General features: G+C 38.2%; 1 protein-coding gene across 1 annotated transcript in view; it reads left to right on the forward strand.

The window, feature by feature from the left end:
- The window catches only part of LOC307185554 (uncharacterized protein), a gene marked incomplete at its 5' end in the record, with an annotated part of 91,635 nt that extends 88,761 nt beyond the window's left edge, over positions 1–2,874 (forward strand). The window contains one exon of the mRNA XM_079919850.1: positions 922–2,874. The remainder of the gene's footprint in view (positions 1–921) is intronic.
- Positions 2,875–25,457: the final 22,583 nt, after the last annotated feature.

Genomic DNA, 25,457 nt, shown 5'->3' on the forward strand with positions numbered 1-25,457 from the left:
CCACAACGGGAGAGGCCACAACAGTGAGAGGCCCATGTACGAAAAAAAAAAAAAAAATACTTTCCTAAGCTTTATGTTGTCTTAATCATGTCTTTGATTACTTAAGAAATTTAAATCTTCTCATTATTAAAAGAGCTAAAATTTGCTTACAACTATGTAACCTTCTGTATTTGTCTTTGAAATCTTTTATTGTTACATTGGTTAAATAGATAAAGTATTGTTTCATAATGATCCCTGACTCTTATTTAGTCAAGTGTCCAAATCTTTTGATGTTCTTAACAAACTTCTGAAAATCAAATTCTAAATGAAGTCCTTTTGACCTGGAAGTAACTTTGAGATTTTCCAAAGGGACTCTGTAACATCTCAAAAACTTTGTTCTTTTTCCTTATAAAAGAGAGATATTAAACTAATCAGGTTTATTTGATATGTTAAATTAAATGAGATGCATTGTCAAAAGAGAAGAAATGCTAAGCCTTCTTTTTTTTTTTTTTTTTTTTTTTTTTTGCGGTATGTGGGCCTCTCACTGCCGTGGCCTTTCCCGCTGCGGAGCAAAGGCTCCGGACGCGCAGGCTCAGCAGCCATGGCTCACGGGCCCAGCCGCTTCGCGGCATGTGGGATCCTCCCGGGCCGGGGCACGAACCCGAGCGTCCCCTGCATCGGCAGGCGGACTCTCAACCACAGCGCCACCAGGGAGGACCCCTAAGCCTTCTTTATGTTGTATTTGAATATAAGTGTTTCAGAAGTTATGTGAAATACCTAAAATTCTGATATGTGCTGGTATAATGTTAATCATTTATAATTCCAGCTATTATCTTAGTGTTATACGTAATGGAAATGAACAATTTCCTTGTCAACTGCATTGTAATGAACTCTCATTAAATTTTTAACCATGACAATTTTTAAGTCTTTTGTCATTTATAGTTATTATTATACTCTGATGCTCTTGCAAAAAATGTTCCTGCAAAAGTGCTTCATCTTCAAGGAGATTCATGGAAACCACTCTGGCAAACACAAGTTTCTGATAACTTGAAGATTATAAAGATGAACTGGGTAAGAATTTCCAGAACTTATGGGGAAAATGAATTCAGGAATTAATAACGTGGGACTGGATGAACTGATGAGGCCGATTGTAATGTGTATGACTTTTGTTTGAAACACTGATCATTCTTTAATGGTTCTCTCAGGTGTTCTTTGTGCCTGCTGCTTTGTGGCCACTCAGAAAGTTTCGCTGAACACCCAATTACATCATCAGAAACATCCAAATTGCAAAGGATGCTTGGACCCTGATATCTAGAAATCTTTTTGACTGGCTGTGAATCGGAAACTGGTTTCTAATTCACTCCAAACGTTAACCTTTGTTTTTCTTTTATTTCTATAGAAATTCCTTTTACTAAATACCTGGTTTCTTGAATAATATAGGCCTAACTTTGGGAGCCCATCTGCATCAAGGCCTTCTGAAATGAGACGCAACAGTTTAACTGAATTTACCAATTTTCTGGACTAGGAGAGTGTTTCGGTAAGCTGGAGTAGCTCAACTTCTGGGTTATAAAACTTCTACCGGTAGTTCCAAAGGCAGGACTTAAGGGAATCAGGATTTGTCACCCCAAAATATGTCTCTTTGGCATATTGATTATTATAAGCTGGTTTTTTTTGAAATAGCAGACATAGGTGAAGCTCTGAAAATTGAGTAGAAGTCACCCTTTTGTAAGCAACATTTACATTTATAAGGGAAATCTCCATTTGTGAGGGTGTTTTCCTCTCTGTACAAGGAAGAGAAGGACGATTCTAAATTTCTAGAGACTCTTTACCAATGGAGAAGGCAATGGCTGAAACCTGACCCTTGTTCACTATGGTTTTTCTGGTAACCTCCCAACACGGGCTTTCCTCCTGCCCAGGACCTTTTGTCTGTAGCTGGAAATATTTAAGGTGGTGGCTTGGGTCATTTGGGGGAGTAACTCAGCTTTCCTGGGTATCTTTTTATGTATACAAGAGACACACATATTATTAAACTTCTGTTTGTTTTTCTCTTGTTAATCTGTCTTTATGACAGAGTGTCTCAACCAAGAACCTAGGAGTATACAGAGAACATTGTTTTTCCTCCCCACAATGTGTTTATTCCATTAGTGAAAGGCAGTAGTGGGAGGCTACCAGTAGATGGAATTAATTTGCAAACCAGGCAGAATTGAGTGCACATTTGCTTTTCCATCATGATAATCTGCTTTCTGGACCCATGTTTTCTAAATGTTGTATCTTGAAGTATTTTAGGGCATATAGAAACAAAGTATCATTTATATTTAGGTGGTATTTGTTCCATAATTTCAAAATCCCCTTCCCAGCAATAAACTGTTGCGTATCATTTGCAAAACAAATGAGCTCACTCCTAATGAATGTCTTTCCCCTTGATTCAGTCTTATGATAAGTCAGACACATAATAAAGCATATATTTTATTATAATTTTGCTATTTTGTTAATTAATTTCTTACAGGTATCCCAAGGATCTTTTTTTTTTAGGATCTTTTTTTTATATGCGTAATATTGTGGGTAAATCCTGAGTCTGAAAGCCAGAATTCCTGAATTCTAGACCAGATGTAACATTGTCTAGTCACATGACTTACAAGCAAGCAATTTAATTTAATTAGTTTTTACTTTAAAACATGGGCTTAGTAATATCCTCTCTGTTCTCTTCAAAAGATTTTTAAAGAACAAAAGATCACGTATGTGGAGGTATTAATTAATATTAATGACACCTTAGAATTTAGAGTAATAATAAAATATATCTTAAATTATAATTGAAAAATTCTTCCTTAAAACCTTCTTGATAGTTCTTGAGTATTTATGCATTATCAGCTTCTGGCACTGTACACTGCTGGTAGTCAGTCCTATGGATGGTGGGTTAAGAGATAAACATTCTCTCAATGCATTTGAGAGAATATTATTAAGCAAACAAAAAAACTTAAATCTGGAAAAATAAAAGCAGGAGAAAATAGCACATTTTTGTAAGAGAACTTTTCAAAGTCACAATAGAATTATTTGGCTTTTGAAAGTGCTGGTTAAGGATGATGTGAACTTTATTCAAAGTGACATTTGATCTACCTTGCTACATTTCAGTTATATATTAACTCCCTGCTAATAATTCTCAGCATTTGATAAGTAAAATGTTTAGCGCTTCCTCTGAACACTTTTCTTCGTACAGCAAGCACTTCGGAAAAAATATCCTAAAATATACAGAAAAATATATTACAGACAATGTTATGCATACCATCAATCTTATTTTTGACTTCAAAAACACTTCTGGAATCATTTGCATAAAAACCAGATCTTTGTCTTTGAAGAGTTGATCTCCTCCTGCTGCTGTTTATCTTACACTGGATTAGCCTTCAAATGAGGGAAAAACAGCAGGAACAGATGAGTCCTTAAAAATAAAGATCCTGTTTTCGTGCAAATACCTCTAATAATTAAAACAGAAATAGGAAAGCCATACACAAATTCTCTGACAAAATCCAATAGAGTTTTTCAAGAATAAAAAGGCTTTTTTCATGTTTTGATTTAACGTCTGACGTCAGTGGAGTTTGCATGCGTTACTTTGATCTTTATAAAACCCTACGTGGTCCTCCGGCTGGTGACTTTCAATGAGGCCTTTTAGGCTTCCCGCAGCTCTCTTGCTCAAAAGGGCTGAGGGGAATCTAAACATAATTGTTTTCTGAGTTTAGTTTGCAAACATTTGTTGTATTTGAAGATTATAATAACATTGCGTGTGGTATATAACACATATACGTGTGTATATGTCTAATGCTGTAGTAGTTTATATTTGATTAGCTGTATCCATTAAAATATATTTCTCTAACAAAAGAGTAGCTTTCAGCCATTTCAAAGACGGGAATTGTTTTTATAATCAAATAATATTAAGTCCCCTCTTCACATGATAAATGTTACATTTTTCTTTATTCTAACTTTGGACAATGCATATTGTGTATATAGATTTTGAACCTCTTTTTTTTTTTTTTTTGCGGTACGCGGGCCTCTCGCTGTTGTGGCCTCTCCCGGTGCGGTGCACAGGCTCCGGACGCGCAGGCTCAGCGGCCATGGCTCACGGGCCCAGCCGCTCCGCGGCATGTGGGATCTTCCCGGACCGGGGCACGAACCCGTGTCCCCTGCATCGGCAGGCGGACTCCCAACCACTGCGCCACCAGGGAAGCCCTTGGGATACCTTTTATACGACACATGAACCTAGGGACATCACTCATACTTTTTCTAGGTAATAACCTCCTTGTTGTAGTCTTAAGGGTCAGAAGGAGTTACAGCGGAAATAATTGGATTAATAAGAAGGGAAAATACATTACTTTAATATTTTTAAAACATGATTCCTGTTGCTTTCTGATAGTCAGAATATTTCCCTTGATCACTCGACCATTATGATATTATATTGCTATACTTATATCTTGTGAGTCTCTACTAATAGGAACAGCATTCTTTATTTTTAGGTTTTACTGAGAGTTGAATCTGAATAAATAAAAACATCAATATTCCATAGATCCTACTACTTAAAATACAAAGATTTTGGGTTCTGTGAGAGGTATTAGTAAATCCTTTTTAAAAATAAAGAACTTTATACATGTTTTCTTTAGGTATGTTGTTTCTTACCATAAGATTACCTTCAAAATGATTAAACAGTCCAAGGTATTTTGTGGAAATGTCATGATAAGCTGCAATTATCAAACCATGCCAAAGATTCTTAACTTTCAGCTGAATATTGTGCAGTCCACTAATTGCTAGTCCTGCCTTCTATACTTTGCGTCTAATGATGATGTATTTATTATTTTAAAATATCTCAAAAATTGGAATAGGTTCTGCTATGGCTGGCTATTTAATCATTTTTTTGCAACACGCATTAAGTGGGGTTTATGATTTAAGTGGGCTTTTCCCTGAGGAATAATCTGACCTCAGCTGCAGAGGCTGGTGGAAAAAAGAAGAAAATCTAGGTTTAATAGCTAGTATTCAATGTCCTATGTCCAAGGAGGCATAAGAACTCAGTCCTGCATGGACCAAGGGGCTCTAAACTGGTGTTTTGGGTGCTGCAAGAAAATAGGGTGGGGCACATCTAAAGTGCGATGGGTGGCACAATGAAGATGTGGGAAACAAGAAAAAGAGTCACAGAGGCATAGGAATATGTCTTAGGTAGAGGATTTTTGATAGCTACTCATGTGGTAAAGTCCTGATCAGTTACATTGAAGTCAGAAAGGGCTACAATCCCAGTGAGGGACAAAAAAAATCCACTGATAGTTTTTACTAGACCTAAGAAAATATGGTAAGTGTTAAAAGAAAACTGTGGCCTGTGGGAAGGGAATAATTAGCACACTCCCATAGGCGGTCCCAGTCTTGGCAGAATGATTAATTCTACAGTTCATCTGCTGACATGTAGGAGTCTATAGTCAGCACTGGGTCGGGAACAAATGATGCTAAGCATGAAGGCTGAAAAATATTGGTGATTATCAGATAATAGGAATAGATTAAATTATAGACATTCTTCTGGTGCATCTAGTTCTCATTAAAAAGTTGACCTTATGGGTCATCCCTAAAATACATTAAAATCCTGGATGTTCCAGGCAACCCCACTCTTTACTCTGTCACTTATTCAAGCAGCAAACTATATTTTGGTTCCTACAAGGTTCTAGGAACTGGGATATGGGGCTTAAAGAAAACAATGAGCCATCTTTCTAATGATGGGATAGAGACAGCAAGCAAGTAAATACAAAATCAAGAAAATTTCTTGGTATGATAGGTTCTGTGAAGGGAATAAACCAGGTAAGTGACAGAGAGTGGCCAAGTGGAGGGACTTTAGGTTGGATGGTCAGGGAAGGTATTTGTGAAGGGGCGACTATGGAGCAGAGGCATGGAAGCAAGATCAGAGACACCACAGGTAAAGCATGCAAGGCAGAAACATCTTGGATCAGTTGAGTTACATTGAAAATGCTTGTGAGGCCAGATCAGAGCGAGAGGGTGAATAGAGGTCCATTATGAAGTAGATACACGTGAGGTCTAGAAAGCACGGCAAAGAATCGAAATTTTACTCTAAGTACAAAGAGAAGCATTGGATGGTTTTAAGCAATAATGTGACAGTCTGGATTACACTTAAAAAATTTTATTCTTTTCAGGGGGAGATGGTGTCGAAGAGTGAGATTGTTTGCCAGGTTTCTCCACTGTAAAGGTACCATTTCCCCTTTCCATACACTAGTCTTTGAAAGTAGGACACTAGGTCCACCCCATATTCAAGTGGAGGGAAATTAAGCTCTAAATCCTGGAAGGGGTTATCTACATATATTTGGAATTACTTGGATACTGTTTTATGCATGTTATATATTTAATCCTCATTACAATCCTATGGGCTACATGTGCTGTCACCATCACCCTATTTTACAGATGAGAAAACTGAGGCATAGGGAGATCATGTAATTTTCTTGAGGTTGTCCAGCTGGATTTGATAAGGAGCATCCAGCTCCATGAGGCATTTTGTTGACTCTTACTACTATTATTTTTCCCCATAGAGCCTGATTAATAAAAACAACCTGGAAAGTCAATTATAAAAAGAATGTAGACTTATGGTTCCCTAACCAACACCATTAAGAATAAAAATAGAAATTATTCTATTTCTTGATGTTTCTTGAAATTTTTGAGCACCTGACCACTATTTCTGCATGATAATCATATATTTTCTAAGGTTTAAAAAATTTTAATGTGTATTTGATCATTTACAAACCTAAAGAATTAGAAGAAAATACAGAGGGGTGTGCATAAAATGGTAATTTTATCTCTGTTACTGTATCAATTCTATTATAATTATTCTCACTTTTAATGTGAATTGCATTTCATTGAACTTATTTATAATAAGTTATTATAGTATTAAACATCATAATATGTTTGAATAAGCTGATGTACATAAATATGGCTTAATCTACTTTGTTTACTATTTTTATATTACATATCTGGTAATTTCTTATAATCTAGAGGTGAATGTTTCTATGACATTATTCAAAAGCATAAAAATTACTGTTGATAAAGAGTATATTGTTTGGGGTTTCTTTTTAAGGTGATGAAAATGTTAAAAAATTGTTGTGAGGATTGCACAACTAAACATACTAAAAATCATTGAACTGTATGCTTTCAATGGGTGAATTGTATGTGAATTATATCTCAATAAAATTGTTAAATAAAATTGTTAAAGAAAAGAATATTGTTTAATTCTGTCACAACAATGACCAGTGTTTAAGTCTGTTTGCCTTAGAGCAGGACACGCTAAGGCAGAATGTCAATTTCAGTTTTTCTAGGTTGCATCTTCTCATGTGCCATCAGTAGGCAGCGTTAGAAAGGAAACAACAGGCCCTGAATGGAGTCCCTTGTGCTCAGTCCCATGTCAGCAAACCCAGACTTCATACCTAACCTAACTGCAGTTTTAGCCTCTCCCAGGAATGTGACCTTTAACCAGTCTGTCTGGAATTACCTGCTCAGCACTAGTGAGGTAATCTACTTGCTAGACCTCACCTTCCCCCAAAGGAAGGTGACCTTGCCTGAAACAATCCACTCTTTGCTAGAATAACTTCCTTTTCCACTTCCTTCTGCCTATAAATGTCTTCCATTTTGTACAGCTCCTCTGTGCCCTTTTCTATTTACTAGATGGGATGCTGACTCATAAATCATTGAATGAAGGTAATTAGGTCTTTAAATTTACTCAGTTAATTTTTTTTTTTTTTTTAACAGCAGCATCAGCCTTGGGAGCCCTAATAGTCATAACAACTACTAGTGTCTGAGTTCTAATATGCCAGACCCTGTGCTGAGCATTTGGTATGCATTATTTAATTCATTGCGATAGGTAGGTGTTAGTGTCTCTGTTTAACAGATGAGAAAACTGAAACTGAGAATAGTTAAATAATTTAACTTCATTTGCATAGATGGTAAATAGTAAAATCAGGAAGGGAACCAGGTCTGCTTGATTTGAAATACTGTACTTTAAATTCCTGTCCCCTCATAGGATCCCCTTCTGTTGTGATATTCCCTTGCATTAAGATGGTGAAGGGGAGCAGAATTTGCCACGCTAAAATATGTTTCCTAGGCATAAGGATGATTTTAGGCTAATTCATTTTAAGAAACAGCAAACACAGGAAAAAAGCATTGGAAATGAGTAGAAGTTACTCTTTTGTAAGAGACATTTGTATTTATAAGAGAAATCCCTATTTGTAGGGTATCTCCCTCTCTGTACCAGGAAGAGAAGCATGACTCAATCTCTAGAAACTTATCAGTGGAGAAGGCAAGGACTTAAATCTATATAACAACAGCACCCTTGATTATTGTGCTTTGCCTGATGAATTCCCATACTGCTCTCTCTTCCCCCAACATCTTCCTTTATCTTTAGTTAGAAGTGGTTTTTAGGTGGTGACTTGGGCCACTTTAAGAGTTACTCGGTTTTCCTGGGTGTCTCCCAGGAAATGTATACAGGAGGTATACATGTCATGAAACTTCTGTTTGCTTTTCTCCTATTGACCCATCTTTCCTTTACAGGGACATCTCAGCCACGGACATAGAAGGATAGAGGGAAAATTGTTTTTCCTCCCTCACAAAGGGAAATAGTTTAAATAATTACAAATATTTTCTTGAACAGTGCCCTTTCCTCTGGTAGTCATTCTTTCCATCTCCATCTCCTCTCTCTCCTTCCTTCTCCTTGGCAGCCTCCTTTCCTCCTTCTCTTCTTTTCTTTCTCCTCCTCATGCTGCTTTGTTTTGAGGCAAGAGACAGATGGACCCCAGGCTGAGCAGCTGGAATCTGTCCCCTGTGGACAGATACTCCAAGATAAAGACAATAGCAGGAAGATAATGGGAGGTGCTGAGTCCAGCCCAGGTAAAAGATAAAGAGACCACATATTTCTCATTCTTGAGGTCAAGGAGACCTCCTGACTACACATGTGCAGAAGAGCTCCTCAGGGATCAGAAAGGAAGGGGGTGCCACCCCATAATATGTGGTGTCAACCTTCCCACAGGCCTCTGCACTGGAATCCATCTTCGCTAAGAGATGCGCATGCACACAAGGGAGGACCCTGAGTTATACCAAATATGGGCTCAGAGCCAGGCAGAGCAAGAGGATTGGCCAGAGGAAATACAGAAGAAATGCCCCATATAAGTCACTCAGGCTACCGCAAGGGCATGACTCTCTGAGCCCACCTGTGTGAGTCTATTCACAGGTACTCTTTTCCTCCTAATAAACACTTTAGTTGTTTCACTACTTTCTGTCTCTTTGTTGAAATTCGTTTCTCCAAAGCAGACAAGCCAGGGCCTTGTCACCAGCCATTGGCCCTTGTGGTCTAGTGGTTAGGATTCAGCGCTCTCTCTGCCACGGCCCTGCTTCAGTCTCTGTTTGGGGAACTGAGATCCTGCTTCAGGCCGCTGCAGGCCGAGGCCACCCGAGATCAGTCTGAAGCTGAAAACTAAAAGATAATGAAGAACTTTGGAAAAAAGTAGAAACCTGAATACGTAATTCAGGAGTAATGGCAGTTTAATTAAATTCTGGTTCCTTTTTGCAAGTTTTATAGAGGAAAAAGATATGGTCTTGGACTTTATCGTGTTATAAAATCTTGATTCTAATTCCTAAGAATAGACTTCCTTTTTAAGGTTGCCATCTGTCTGGGACTGGCTCAGAGTGGCCACAGATCACTGGACTGGTATAGTGGGACATTCCAGATGGCAACTGGAGCAGGGGAGACAATCACAGACTGTCCACTTTTTCATGAGAATATTGTCCTCTTTAATACCTATGAAGGCACCTGACGTTTCCTGTCATTTGAATCTTCTCATATTAATAAAATTATACATCAAACATTCATTAAGTACCTCTCATGTACATAGCACTATTTTATAGCTTTGGGGCTGAGGGGTAATGGGGAGTCTTTATCAACCCCAAATTCTATCAGACTCTCCACCATCACAAGTGCCCCAAATCAATATATAATCTACATAAAAATGTTTCCTTTGAAAATGAAGTATCAAGAGAAATCCTGCAGTTCATCCCAACCTCCCCCCTCAACAGAAGACACTGCTTATCCCTTCCTGTAGAGAAATTTTGAAACTATCACTACTGAAAAACCTGATTTTTTTTTTTTTTTTCTTTTTTGGCCGTGATGCACGGCTTATGGGATCTTAGTTCTCTGACCGAGGATGGAACGCAGGCCACCCAGCAGTGGTAGAGCCGAGTCTAACCACTGGACCACCAGGGAATTCTCTGGAAAACCTAAAACTTATAAAGTATGCCGTTTTCCCTCAATAAGCTTATAATCTAATTGGAGAGCAAATACATAAACTTGTGGGAAAAGTAAATAGCACTAAAATATTTACTGAAGCTTTTTTGGTGGGGGGAGCATGATTTTTTATAAAAATGAGTTCTCATTTTCCACTTGTTAAAAATCCCATTCAAAAATCGGCAAAATAATAATAATAATAACAATGCCCTGGAGCGTGAGTACATGGCAGGGGAGGCGACCCCAGCCCAGCCCAGCCCTGGGGGTAATGGGTACAACACCACACGGGGCAGCTCAACAGGGAGGACAGACCACGTGGTGGACAAGGTGGCACCCTGTGGGCAGTGACACCAACAAGACAGGAGGCCGTGGGGCTGGACACCTGGAGGCCACACTGAATGGCCTGGGGTAAGGAGGACCGCCCGCTTGCCAGGCTGGTCCCATGTGGTCCTGAGCAGGCTTCCCCCAGCTTTGGGGCAGTGGGATGTCAGGGGCCAGGCGTGATCCACAGGTACCTTTGTGTGGCCCCTGAGTTTGAACATTTGGGGTGGGAGGAAGAGGGGCTGAGGCAGTGAGGGTGAAGAGCAGAAATTTGCCACCCCAAAATATGTCTTTTTGGGCAAAAGGATTATTATAGGCTGATTAATTTTTTAAATAGCAGACACTGGAAGAGCTCTGAGGGCTGAGTAGAAGTTAAGCTTTTTAATCAACATTTGTAAGAAAAATCTCCACTTGTAAAGGTGTCTCCCTCTCTGTACCTGGAAGAGGAGAATAACTAAATCTCTAGACGCTCTGATCCATGCAGCAGGCAGAGACTTAAATCTGCATAACAGCCTTACCCTTGTGTACCATGCTTTTTCTGGTCACCTCGTATAACTACTCCCTTCCCCAACATCTTTTTTCTTTAGCCAGAGATATTATTTAAGGTGATGGCTTGGGCCATTCTGGGGAGTTACTCATTTTTCCTGGGTCTCTCATAAGAGATAGGCATGTTTTTAAACTTCTGTTTTTCTCCTTTAAATCTGTCTTTTATTACATGGGGATTTCAACCAGTAACCGAGAAGGGTAGAGGGAAAATTATTTTTTCTCCCCCGACAAGAGCAGCAACAACTGCTACCAATACTATCATCCAGGTGAAGCCCCACTATGTCTAGGGAAGGTGGAAGGGAAGCAGCCAGTGACACAGTGGCTCTCCCAGAACGAGGGCAGGAGTCAAGGTACTGTGGGAGGCCCTGGGGCCAGGGAGACAATGGCCCGTTTCCTCTACCAACTGGCTGGAGAGCAGACAGTGTGGGGCTCTCTCCCGGTCATAAGAGGGATTCTGTGGGAAAATTCAGGTACCATCACAAGATCAACTGTCACAGAGTCAGTAAGTCCCAGAAGCATCACAAGGAGAGCAGAGGTCAAGAACAAGCATCTGGAGCTCTCGACCTTGGTGTCAATCTGGTTCCATCACTTGCTGCCTATGTGCCCCCAGGCTTCAGTTTTCCTATCCATGGAAAGGGGAAACCATAGGATGCTGTGAGGAGTAATTAACACACCTAAAATGTACAGAACAGTCCCTGACAGCAGAGTAATGTGTTAGCCACCATTACTGCTTCCTGAAGGAGGGACAGCCTCAGGTTGGCTGTAGATTTGTAATTGATGGCCTTTATTATATTGAGTTATGTTCTCTCTAGAGTCACTTTGTTGAGACTTTTTATCATAAATGGATGTTGAAATATTCCGAGCTTTTTCTTTCTTTATTGAGATGATCATATGATTTCTACTCTTCAGTTTGTTAATATGATGTATCTTGTTGCTTGTTTGTGAATATTGAACCATCCTTGCCTTCCTGGAATAAATCCCACTTGATCATGTTGTATGATCTTTTTAATGTATTCTTGAATTTGATTTGCTTATATTTTGTTGAATTTTTACATTTATGTTCATTAGGCATTTATTTCTGCTCCGATTTTACTATTTCTTTTCTTCTACTAACTTTGGGTTTTGTTTGTTGTCCTTTTTCTTGTTCTTTTAGATGTAATGTTAGATTGTTTGAGATTTTTTTTGTTGTTGTTTCTTGAAGTAGGATTGTATCACTATAACTGTCCCTCTTAGAACTTTCTTCATTGAGTCCTATAGATTTTGGATCATTTTGGTTCTATTTTCATTATCTCCAGGTATTTTTAAATTTCATTTCTTTAGTGACCCTTAGTTGTTTAGTGGCATATTTGTTTAGCCTTCACATGTTGTGGATTTTTTTGCAGTTTTTTTCTTGTAGTTGACTTCTAGTCTCACACCCCTGGGGTCAGAAAAGATTCTTGATGTGATTTCAATTTTCTTAAATTTACTGAGACTTATTGTGTGACCTGGCATTTGATCTATCTTGGGGAATGTTCTATTTGCACTTCAAAAAAAAATGAGTATTCTGCTGCTTTTGGGTGCAGTTAGTAAAATGACCAAGGTGAGACCATGTGACAGCCTGATCCAAATTAAATTTGGTGCTACCTGGGACAGTTCTGTATTCTTCTCCTGGTTGGGCTTCCAGGGTGTCTGAGACAATTCAAGGAATTGTCAGATCAGATGGTACCCCTTCGTTGATCCCACTGGGGAAGATCAGGCTGGTAGAATCTGGAAACACAGGAATCTACCTTTTCCCCTCTTAGAGTTCCCTGTCCAGCAATCATTCTCTTTCCATATGCCCCTCACCCAAAGGTAAAACTCGAGCCCACCTTTCATTTAGAATTGGTGCTCAGAGGAAGTGTATTATTTGCTTTGTACACAAATTCCTATCAATGTGAGACACATTATAACAGTTTTTTGGTAACACATGCACTTTGTAATAAAAGTAAAGACAAAGATAAATATAAAAAGTAGGCAAAAATCACATATAACTCCATATATTGAAAGTAGGGGGGCTCCCCTGGTGACGCAGTGGTTGAGAGTCTGCCTGCCGATGCAGGGGCCATGGGTTCGTGCCCTGGTCTGGGAAGATCCCACATGATGCGGTGTGGCTGGGCCCGTGAGCCATGGCCACTGAGCCTGCGCATCTGGAGCCTGTGCTCCACAATGGGAGAGGCCACAACAGTGAGAGGCCCACGTACCGCAAAAAAAAAAAGAAAAGAAAGTAGGAAATATTAATTTTTTTCTTCTTTCTCTCCTTTTCCTTCTTCCTTCCCTTTTTTCTTTTTCTGTAAACTTATAAGTTGACCATGAGATGCAGAGTAGATTGAATTGCACAGCTTTGCTGTTCAATCACCCATTCTTGCCACCTATAGCGTTCAAACCTTTCCCATATCATTAATCTCAACTGAGCTAGTGGGAATTGGACCCTACAAACAGTTTTTCTGCCAAAGGAGATGACCCCAGGTGAATGTTTATAATATTTTTACCTAGTAAGCCAACTTTTTGTGTGTGTGTGTGTGTGTGTGTTTTTAAAAAACTAAGTCAAAACAAAAACAACAATCTGTTCTCCCCATGGTCTGATAAAATGGCTCAAAATATGTTGGAATTGAGATGAAAACAAATCACTTCTGTACACCTTCAGGACTTGCAAAATCTAAACTAATATCTAAGGAAAATGTATAAAACAGTAGATAAAAGACTCATACTTAGGTGAGTGAATATTCTTGCCTGGAGTTAGATAAAACCATTCACATCACATTCCTCATGAATGTCATCAACTAAGGCTGTATGGTTTGGAGGCCAAAATGATGGGTTCAGTTGTCAGGCAGAACTGGTTTGTAATCTCTCTTCGCCTATCCGTACAATCTGGGCTACATTATTTGTTCCTGCTAAGGTTTAGTTTCCTCATCTTTTGACTGAAGGTAATAACAACACTTTCCCAGTAGCATTGTTGTGAGCATTAAAAAAGGTAATCCACGCAAAGATTTCAGACCACAGTGAACTCGATAAACATTAGCTATTATACTACATAATAACGATAATAACAATTATTATTATCATATATTATTATTATTTGTACTCCTACCATGTGAAAATGTTAATCTAAATTCCAGTGAATCACACTGCCCTTCATCTATGATTCCTTTCAATGTAATATTATCATTTCTCCCACAATTGGTGGAATCTATCTCTATATTCCTTGAATCTGGGCTGGCCTTGAGATTTGCCATGGTGAAAGTGACGTTGGGTGATTTCCAACCCTAGACCTTAAAAATTCTTGCTACTTCTACTCTTGCTCTCTTGAAACATGTCTGCCATTATAGGGAGAATCACTGTCTAGCTTCCTGGAGGATGAGACACCATGTGGAAGAGAACAAAGGCACTCTAGGCAACATCCAGTGCACACTGCCAGATACGTGTCTGAGGCCATCTTGGATCTTCCAGCCCCAACCGAACCATCAGATGATTTCAGGAGAAGTTAGCAGAGGACCCTTCCATCTGTGCTCAACCAAAATTGTTCATGAGCAAGTAAAATCTTTCTTGTTTTAAGCCACGATTGGTGGTTTCTTATACAGCAATAGTTAACTGATCCAGTTTTATATATTATTTTCCTCTACAAACTACTTTCACTTAAATAGTTTAAAGGCCTGAAGTTGTGCTTGTGCATATTCTTTAAAGCACATATGCTGGATCCTAGGAGTAGAAGTTTCAGCTTATGCTTGCTGAGTCCCCCTTCAAATGGAGAGATTTTACTTGGAAAGGAGGGAAGCTGCAAGATACCGACAGTAAATCATATGATCTAAGAAAGAACAGGACAATTTTATATTTTTTGTAATTTCTGCTTGAAATCTAGTGAGAAGAATACTTTGCACTGATGTTGAAAAAGTTAAGTAGAATATGTGGTAACATTTTAATAAGTAGAATTCTCAAGGGCTATTTTCCTTAGCAAGGCACTTGAAGCATTTAAAGAATCAGGGACATTGGGACCCGAAAAAAGAAAGGCTTAACCATGCTTGGTCTCAGGAAATATCAATCATCTCTGCTTTGCAAATGACATGGGAACCAGAAGTAAACCCAGGCTAGATGCAGGAACTTAGGGAACAGTCCAGTGATAAGCCATTTCCTTGAAAACAGAAATGAAAGAAAACAGGAAAGGAGAAGGTGTAGGAATTTCAGGGGTTGAGAACTTTGAGAAAGGGTAAAAGATTGGTGTTTAAAATAAATGTGGTTCAGCCTAAAGTCTGAAAAAAGGAAAACAAAAAAAAAAAAAAAAAGGAGGGAAGGAGGGAGGGAAGGAGTGAGGAAGTTTTTGTGGTCAAATTGGGAATTTTCCTAAAGTTTGTGCCAGAGCTTAAAAGGAGCACATTAGTGGAAGAATTAAGCTTCTTACAGATCAGGGTAAGGAAAGTTCTTGGGAGAAAACCAGAGAAGGGCTTCTCAAAGGTCTCAGAATCTTTGTGGATATTACAGTGTAGTAAGTTGATTTTTCTGGTAAACCTATTTGGGCTCATGTTATGTGACTAATCGATTCTAATTCTTATCTCACTTTGAAGAAGAGGGTAGTTAACGACCATTTTGTTTCTATTTTCCGCTATGTAAACCTATTCACATGAAGCAAGCAAGTTAAATATTTCAACTGTGTTTTAGTATGACAATATTTTGTTGTAAAACTAGGGAAGGAGAACTCAACCTTAAAATATAGATGAAGCCCTCTCATTTCCTCATCATGCAATTTATCAAGAAATGTATCATAAACTATCTTCACTTGCTTTTCTTCCACTTACTTTTAACTCACTGAAATGAAGTTTTACTCCCCCGTCAATCACTGACTCTTCTTATAAGGTCCCCAAGTTTGCAATGGAAACATTTTAGTCTCTATTTTCATGACTAGGGTAAAGCGGTTGACAGTAACGTGTACTTCATTAAATTCTCTCTTCCCTTGATATCTATGACACAGATTCTCCACCTCTCTCTAGATTCCCTCCCTTTGTCCTTTAAACACCAGTGACCCAAAGTTCTATTCTGCTGTTGGAACTCTTTACTTTTGTATTTGCCATAGTTTTTCTTGTCAATATTATCTATCCTCACCCATAATTAAAAAACATTTTTTATTATATAAGTTTCAGGTGTACAGCATTATGATTTGTAGGGTGTGTGTATACCCTACAAAATGATCACCATCACAAGTCTAGTTACCATCCATCACTATACAGTTGACCCTCTTCCCCCATAGTTTTTATATCACCAGCAAGCTGTTTACTCCAAGATCTGTGTCTTTAGCCTTTATTTCTCTCTCAAGCTTAAAACTCCTATATTCAACTGTCATCTGAGCGTCTCCTGGATGTTCCACTAATTTACAAGACAGGAACTTGAGTCATCCTTGACTTTTCTCTCTTCTTTACCTTAAACACCCAATTAATTACCAAGACCTGTTGACTAACAGATAATTAGGAAAAAATCTTTAGTGTCTCACTTCTCCAATCCAATTATAAAACTGCCTTAGAGTTCTCTTCGTAAAACCCAAATAAATTGATCATCCTGCTAAAGAACCTTAGGTGGTCTCTCATCCTCCTCCAGATAGCTCACAATTTTCTTATCCTGGTAGAAGTGAAAGCCTTCACCAGTGGCTTCATGGTGCACTTCAGCCTCATTTGCACCCACTTTCACTGCAGTTAATGCTGCTAGCACAGAACTATTTTGCATTTCCTGAATAGAGCATGCAATATCATGCTCTGTACCCTTGTACTTGCTAATCTATTTGCATGGACAGTCTTCCTCTCTTCCATCTGGTTATGGAATAGATTAAGGAAGGAAACATTCCTTAAGACACAGCTCACACACTCTTTGCCTTATGAAGTCATTCTTAACAGTCTCAATTTTTCTTCCTAGTCTTTTAAATGTACTTTTATATAGAACTTATCACACTGATTTATAATCATTTGTCAACAACAGGGAACTTCAAATACCCAGTCCCTAGTGCAAAGCTTGACCATTGGTATGATAGATAAACCAATCAGATGGTTTATTAATGAATGAGTGATAGCACTTGATTTTTTTATGCCAGACTCTCACGTGTCTTGTCATACGTCTAACGCAGACTTTCAAACTGAACTAAAAATGCGTGACTTTGTAATATGAATGTTTCTTAGTTAGTGTTTCCTTTCAAGAAAATGTGCTGGTAAGATTGACATTAAGAAGACAAAATGTTGATGACTTGACTATCTCTCTCCCCCTCCACACCCCCCGAGCTGGTTACTGCATCCCTGGGTTACTGATTATAATACTCCTGGCAATGTTGATTTTCATCTTGTTGAATGTAAATTATAGATTCAGGTCTCTAACCTAATCAAGGTTCTTCTTCATCTGATTCAAATTTCCACATCATGAATAACTCTGTCACTTTGCACTTTCACTGTGTTTGGTTAACTTTGTTTAGAGGCCCCACACATGGCTTTGTATACCTCACTGAAACTTAAGTGCAGCCGTTATTTAGAAGATTTTAGAGTGATAGGTGGTGTTTAAAAAGCCTAAAAACAAAGCATATATTGGTTTTTAGTGGTGATTATTGATTTTATTTAAAACACTCTTTAAAAAATTATGCCTTTTCCTGGGTCAGGTAATCAAACAGAAAATTCTGGCTAAAATAGCACTTAAAGGTAGAAATCCAGAGATTTTGCTTATATATTTTTTTGTCCTTTGAATGGTCACATTCTATTCCATTGAATAAATGAATCAAAATTTAACTAAAGGACAAAATTTGACTGGAGGACATTTGTATAGCCTCCAAGTTTTTGCCGCTACCTGCAATGCTGTACTGAGCTCTTTTTAACAAAAATCTGTTGTCCGACTTTCAAACTGTTCCCAGACTGATAGAGGAGAAATGATATCTCGGAGCAGTTTTAAAATTTCATTTTCCATTATGATTGCTCAAGATCAATTGCACATCTTATTACATGTTTAAGGACCATTTGCGTTTCTCTTTCCACAAATTGTTCACATATCATGCCCATTTTTCTACCTGATGGTTGGTTGTTCCTTCTGTTTTAAGCTACTTAAATATTAGGATTATTAATACCTTACCAGGGATTTCCCTGGTGGTTGGGTGGTTAAGAATCCACCTTCCAATGCAGAGGATGCAGGTTCAATCCCTGGTCAGGGAACTAAGATCCCACATGCCGCTGGGCAACTAAGCCCACACGCTGCAACTACACTGAGCTCACTCACTCTGGAACCTGCGCCACAACTAGAGAAGCCTGCGTGCCACAATGAAAATATCCCGCATGCCACAGTGAAGATCCTGCATGCTGCAACTAAGACCCAACACAGCCAAATAAATAAATAAATAAATATTTTAGAAAATCCTTTTCAATGATAAAATATCCTATAAGTTGAATATATGACATATAAATTTAAAAAAGTTAAAAATATTTTTCTGTGTTTTCATTTTTTTTATCTTGATCGTGATAATATACAATGTTTCCATACACAAGAGTACGGAATTTAAAATTTATTTAAATTTAACATTTTATTTAGTCCAACTTATGAATCATTCTCTTATTGCATCTTGATTTTGAGTAGAGTTAGAAAAGCTTTTTCCAGTCCCAAGTTATAGAAGAATTTAGCCATGTTTTCTTGTAATACTTGAATAATTATATTTTTTACATTTAAATATTCCATCTATTTAGAATCTATCATAGTATACAGGGACAGATTGAATTTTATATTCTATTATTTTGCTGTCCAGTTATTTCAGTACCATTTATTAAAATGTCCATATTTTCCCCAATGATTTAAGATGCAGCCTTTATCATGTGCTAACTTTTTATATGATATTGATTCTATTTCTGTGTTTTCAATTTGCTTCCATTGGTCTACTCGCTTATTCATGCTCTAATGCCACACCATTTTAATTACAGAAGCTATATTATATGTTTTAATATTTGACACAGCCAGCTACTTCCTAACCCCCAATTGCTTGTTTATTTTAATGGAGATATAATTAATATAGAAGATTATATCAGTTTCAGGTGTACAACATAATGATTCAATATTTGTATATTTTGGGAAATGATTGCCATAATAAGTCTAGTTAACACCCATCACCACACATAGTTACAGAATGGTTTTCTTGTGATGAGAACTTTTAAGAGCTACTCTCTTAGAGACTTCCAAACATGCAATACAGTGTTATTAACTATAGTTGCCATGCTATACATCACATCCCCAGGACTTATTTAATTTATAAAAAATCAAAGTTTATATCTTTTGACACCCTTCTCTCATTTTGCCCATTCCCCACCCCATCTGGCCTGGCAACCACCAATTTGTTCTCTGTATCTATGAACTTTTTGTTTTTTTTGATTCCTTCTACATATTAAAGAGGTCATATGGTATTTGTCTTTCTCTGTCTGACTTATTTCACTTAGCATAATGACCTCAGGGTCCTTATTTTTATGGCTGGATAATATTCCATTGTGTGTATATATGTGGAATATTATATATTGATATATATATAATATGTATACCATACATATCACATCTTCTTTATACATTCATCTATCAATAGACACTTAGGTTATTTCCATATCTTGACTATTGTAAATAATGCTGCAATGAACATGGGGGTGTGTATATCCTTTCAAATTAATGTTTTCATTTTCTTTGGATAAATACCCAGAAGTGGAGTTGTTGAATCATACGGTAGCTCTACTCTCAATTTTTTGAGGAACCTCCATACTGCTTTCCATAGTGGCTGCACCAATTTATATTCCCACCAGCAGTGCACAAGTGTTCCCTTTTCTCCACACCCTCACCAGCACTTGCTATTTCTGGTCTTTTTAATAGTAGCCATTTTAACAGGTGTGAGGTGAGATCTCATTGTAGTTTTGATTTGCATTTTCCTGTTGACAAGTGAAGCTGAGCATCTTTTCATGTACCTGTTGACCATCTGTGTCTTTTTTAGAAAAATGTCTATTCAGGTCTTCTGCCCATTTTTAAATTGGGTTGTTTGTTTTTTTTGTTATTGATTTGTATGAGTTCTTTATATATTTTGGATATTAACCCCTTACAGATACATGATTTGTAAATAGTTTCTCCCATCAGTATGTTGATGATTTCCTTTGCTGTGCAGACGCTTTTTATTGATGTAGTCCCACTTACTTATTTTTGCTTTTGGTATCAATTTTAAATAATCATTACTAAGACCAATGTCAAGACCTAATTCTTTTTGTTTTTAGTATTTTTACGTTTTTTTCCCTGTAATTGATTTCTAATCTCATAGCATTGTGGTCGGAAAAGCTGCTTGATATGATTTCAGTTTTCTTAAATTTACTGAGGCTTTATTTGTGACCCAAGATGTAATCTATCCCGGAGAATGTTCCGTGTGCCATTGAGAAGAAATGTGTAATCTGCTGTTTTTGGATGGAATGTCCTATAAATATCCATTAAATCTATCTGGTCTCTTGTGTCATTTAAAGCTTGTGTTTCCTTATTAATTTTCTGTCTGGATGATCTCCATTGGTGTAAGTGTGGTGTTAAAGTGCCCCGCTATTATTGTGTTACTGTCGATTTCCTCTTTATGATTCCATATGAGAAAATGGCCATTGATATTTTCCAGTAGTAATGTAATGCAAGAATCTGGTGCTGAATCATCAGTTTAGTAATGTTTTCCATAATATCTGTTCTGAAACAAAAATGGAAATACATGAACTTATGAGTTAAGTTCATTGGGCTCATAGACGAGATTATTCAAAATCAAAAGGGGATATTGGAAAATTTATGCCATGTGGTAATCATAAAAGTTCTTACTGCTTTCCTATATCCTGGTGAACTATCTTCAAAGTTCAAGCTAAATAAATTAGGCCAATCTATGTTCCAGCAGGTCAGTCAGGCATACACAGTGTGCTTCAAAGACAACTGAGGAGCCCCCGCTAACCACCACACACACATTTCCCTTCCCGAACTTCTCCTACTCTTGCGGTTCTATTTTTGAACTTTATTTTAGTTGTCACATTAAAGGCATCTAGTAATATGTGTTTCTTGGGTGGGGTATCATTAGTTTTTGTTACCTTGGAACAATGATTTTCTCCATTTCTTAAGATGAAGAAGGATCTGGAGAAAATGGAACACAGGGCCAGGTAACTTGCAATGGTGAGAGAAGGAGACAGGAAAGACTGAAATCTTGAAGTTTTGTTTGCCTTGATGTTGGTAGTCCTCAGTCATGGGGAGGTAACATGACTAAATCAGCTACCTGTCATGGAGTTCTGGAAGGGAGAGGTTTGATAGTGACATCTGATCAGATTTGGAACATCAGCTTTGCCTCCTTCATATTTTGGATAAAGGCAAAGGCAAGCAAATAGCAGAAGATGGTTTTCCATAGGTTACCCAAATAGAGGAAGCTATAGCTATAAGAAAATTATGAGGTAGTTAGCCCTCATGTAAGAAAATATCTTAACTGTTTCACATTACATCAGCTCATTCTCTCTTTTTTTTGCGGTACTCGGGCCTCTCTTCTGCTCCGGACACGCAGGCTCAGCGGCCATGGCTCACGGGCCCAGCCGCTCTGCGGCACTTGGGATCCTCCCGGACCGGGGCACGAACCCACATTCCCCGCATCGGCAGGCGGACTCTCAACCACTGCGCCACCAGGGAAGCCCCAGCTCATTCTCTTTTAGTGTAAGAGATGAAAATGGAAAATCACAACATTAAATAGCATGGAAAAAGTACCAATGCACAAGGTACATATGAAGCTGAATTTCAACTATTTTAATCTTAATGTTGTTCGTGGTAGAATTGATTATCAAGCCAAACTCGAAAAGTGATTACCCCTGGGCAAATGCTAATGTTCTGAAGACTCCTAACAGGGGTATATTGAAAAAGGTGAAAAGAGGTTAATAAATTGCATCATGAGACCATCCTTTAAGCTAGATGTGTCCACCAAAAGATCACATCTTCTCTTAAATGTATGAGTTTCTTTGAAATTATCCCAATTAGAGAAGCAGCCAGCTTTGCATGCCTGAAAGCCACAGCATAATCTGTATGTGAGTAAAATTCTTATATCCGAAGAGAAAAGCTCATTATCTCACCACAACAGCACCAAAAGTGCTGAGAGTGACTTTCTAATGGTTCGAGTATGCTCTGAAGAGGAGGAAGGAGGCAGGGGAGTGTCACCTCACAGATGATAAGCTATGCCATGTGTGACACTGGACACTGGAAAGGGTCATGCTAGAAGGTGGGGATTTACAAATATACTTACATCATGAGTATATTGGTAAAGAGAATTAGTGTTAAACGTGTTTGAAAAATTAAATTTCTGTCCTAAAACTTATGCTAAGCATCGATTGTTTGCTTTTTTTTTTTTTTTTTTTTGCGGTACACGGGTCTCCCACTGCTGCGGCCTCTACCGTTGCGGAGCACAGGCTCCGGACGCGCAGGCTCAGCGGCCATGGCTCACGGGCCCAGCCGCTCCACGGCATGTGGGATCTTCCCGGACCGGGGCACGAACCCGTGTCCCCTGCATCGCCAGGCGGACTCTCAACCACAGCGCCACCAGGGAAGCCCCAATTGTTTTCTTTATTTTTATTTTTAGTCTATCGCTGATTTATCAGGTGATTTTAGGCAAGTTGACAGACATCAGCTGGACTATAAGTGACAAAACTTATAAAACAAGAATAATTCCCTTGTTTGGCATGTCCCTGGTGTAACTGCTACATGAATATTGGGGTTTTGAAGCTATTATAAGCAAAGTCTTATGTAAATAAATAACCATATATATTTATTTTACTGTATCAGCCAATATTCTTTGGATATGCAACAATTTCTTCCTTCTATATTACACCTCTGTATATAGTAGTAACATAGGGACTTGAGAAACATATTAACCCCTCCAAAAATGTTACGGTCTTATATTGTGGCAAAATACCCGGTATATGACTTTGCACCTAAATAAATAGTTGTTGCCAGTTATAGGTCATCATGTGTATCCAAATCATTTCTATCCATCAACCGTAGTATAAAACTTGTTCAAGATTTATTTTAGATTACTAATAAATTCCCAGTTTTCAGATAATTTCATTTTACAAAGTATCTCAAAAATGTCTGCTCTTTTTTTTCTTTTTGTAACAATGAGAGCACTGAGGATATAACATTGAATAACTAACTCAAAATCACAGACCCAGTGAAGGATGGACCAAGACTCAAGCTCTGGGTTTTGGACTCCACATATTCCTCTGTTAACACTCATGTCAAAAAGAGGATATGAACATTTCAATATACTGTCCAAATTGTTTATGGGTTCAACCAAAAAGAGCAAGATTTTCCCACAAATTGTCTCTGAATGCTATGAGTGGGATGAATATGTTAGAAATGAGATTTTTAGATGTGGTATAAGCATATTTAGCATTTGAAAAGACAGTCAGTTCTGTGTCAAAAAATGTGAGAAGGGCATTTTTTTCTCTCTGAAAATTATCTCCCTGAGTTTCCCACATAATACAACTGTGAATTTCACATAATATGCTTTATAACGTTTTCACAAAATGTTCTTTAAAAGAGAGAGTTTGGAGGTAATGCTGATCGCACTCTGTCTTCCCAAAGTCAAAATAAACTTTAAAAAGTAATGCATTGTTTTCTTTTCTGTTTTTATGATGCCAGGAGTGAAAGGTTGGATGTTTCATGAAATTGGCTGATATTTTTATGGCAAAATTGACTGGATTTACTGGTTGTTTCAGTGGTGGGTAATGATAACTAACATGGAATAAATAAAGAATTCAAGGAAATAGATTGTGACTTGAGGCATTCTTTTCAATGGTTTTACCAGTGAAGGTTTCTTAGAGGAGGTAACATCTGAACTGAGTCCTGAATAAAATCAGGAAGAAGATACCTGGGGAAAGAATATCATAAGAAGAGCAAACATTCAATGCAAAGGCTTTGAGGTAAGAGCATGCTTGGCTGATTGGAGGAATGCCGGAGGCCAGTGTGGCTGGAGTTAGCCATGGGAAGTATACAGATTTGATAAGAGTTCAAGAATGTGTATTGGAAATATAAAACTGAATGGTGGGCTTCCCTGGTGGCACAGTGGTTAAGAATTCGCCTGCCAACGCAGTGGACACAGGTTCGAGCCCTGGTCCAGGAAGATCCCACATGCCACGGAGCAACTAAGCCCATGCGCCACAACTACTGAGCCTGTGCTCTAGAGTCCACGCGCCACAGCTACTGAGCCCGCGTGCTGCACCTATTGAAGCCCGCGCACCTAGAGCTTGTGCTCTGCAGCAAGAGAAGTCACCTCAATGAGAAGCCCGTGCACCACAATGAAGACCCAAAGCAGCCAAAAATAAATAAATAAATTTATGAAAAAACAAAACAAAACAAACCTGAATGGTACCTTTAAATTTACCAGAAAAAGTGAAGTTTTCAGGACCAGAATTGAATTACACTGTTTGATGAGTAAATATGATGCTGTTTTCATTCAGATTTAAAGACTTTTATATTGTGGCAACAGAAAGCAGGCACATCTATCTATGCAGATGATTTTTTTTTGTTAACTAAACCAAAGCATAAGTTGATCATGTGTGTCCTTGGATGGAGGGCATTTAATGACAGAAGGCACAATACCCTGAAGCACAGTTTTACAATCAGTAAGGAAAGCCAGTGCAATCTTTTTTGTTTGTTTGTTTAGTCAATCAATCCTCCGTAAAGATGGAGGGTTCGACACTGAATCGTAACTAAGCAGAGTCCAAGCTGTGAGGCGTGAAGATGAAGTTGTGCAGAAACTTTGTTCCTGATGGTCAAGCTTGAAGCAATGTCAGAAGTGATGCCTCTCTATTGAATGAGTAATTAACACACTCGTTATGAAACAGCTCTCAGATATCAAGTCTCATAAATGAGTTTTGTACAGGTGTTGGAGTTCATTCATGGGTTCAAATCCTAGGAGAGTCAGATATTTTACACTTATGATCACAGCGAAGCCTGGTGATCAGATGCCCAACAGGAGGGAAGATGGATGAGATAGCAGATGTGGCATCACATGGTCCAGCCATGTAAGGTGGCTATTGCTGCAGCTCTGTGAAGGCCTCCACTTAGCCTTGGAAGAGGGGGCGTCATCCACGCTGCTCACACCAGTCTCTCCAGGGGAGTCGTAACTCTCATGTAATTTTCTGTTTCTCTGGGTTTTTTTTTTAATCTATAAAATTTTCAGGAATTTGTATTATGGCTCAAAGGAAGGAAGAAAATTGGACTTCTCCGTGTTTTTATTTTGGTTTTAAAAATAAATAAATAAATAAAAGCCTGCAATTTATCA

This window comes from Stenella coeruleoalba, assembly GCF_951394435.1.
Source record: "Stenella coeruleoalba genome assembly, chromosome: 4".
NCBI classification, from domain to species: domain Eukaryota; kingdom Metazoa; phylum Chordata; class Mammalia; order Artiodactyla; family Delphinidae; genus Stenella; species Stenella coeruleoalba.